Source organism: Cariama cristata, unplaced genomic scaffold (assembly GCF_000690535.1).
Source record: "Cariama cristata isolate BGI_N322 unplaced genomic scaffold, ASM69053v1 scaffold25307, whole genome shotgun sequence".
Lineage (NCBI taxonomy): Eukaryota > Metazoa > Chordata > Aves > Cariamiformes > Cariamidae > Cariama > Cariama cristata.
In genome coordinates this window covers 1-358 of record NW_009627450.1, presented here as the reverse complement: position 1 = coordinate 358, position 358 = coordinate 1, and positions in this window count along the sequence as shown.

Here is a 358-nt window from a genome sequence, read left to right as displayed (position 1 = left end):
TGGCGGATCTTTGCTGGGAGGGGTGAGTCTTGCTTTGGGCGCTCGCTCTCCTAGGTTGTAGTGGTGCGATGCCTCAAAATCGCCCTTGGTGCTGGTGCCAAGCCGGGTCTCTCCTTGCCTCTGTGGTGAAGGAGCTGCTGTGGGTTTGGCCTCTCCTGTCAGGGCAGGCCAGGGCTGAGCTTGCGGCAGCCTTTGCCCTGGGATGGGGGTTGTTTCATGGCGAAGTTTGGAAGATTTGGCTGCGCTTTTTCTTTCTGCAGGGAACGGCGCTGCCATTAGGGCTTACAGGGTGAGGCAGAGCCTGCCTGGACTTTCCCCGGTGTTTAACCAGACCTGGGAGGGCTGAGGCTGGTGTCTG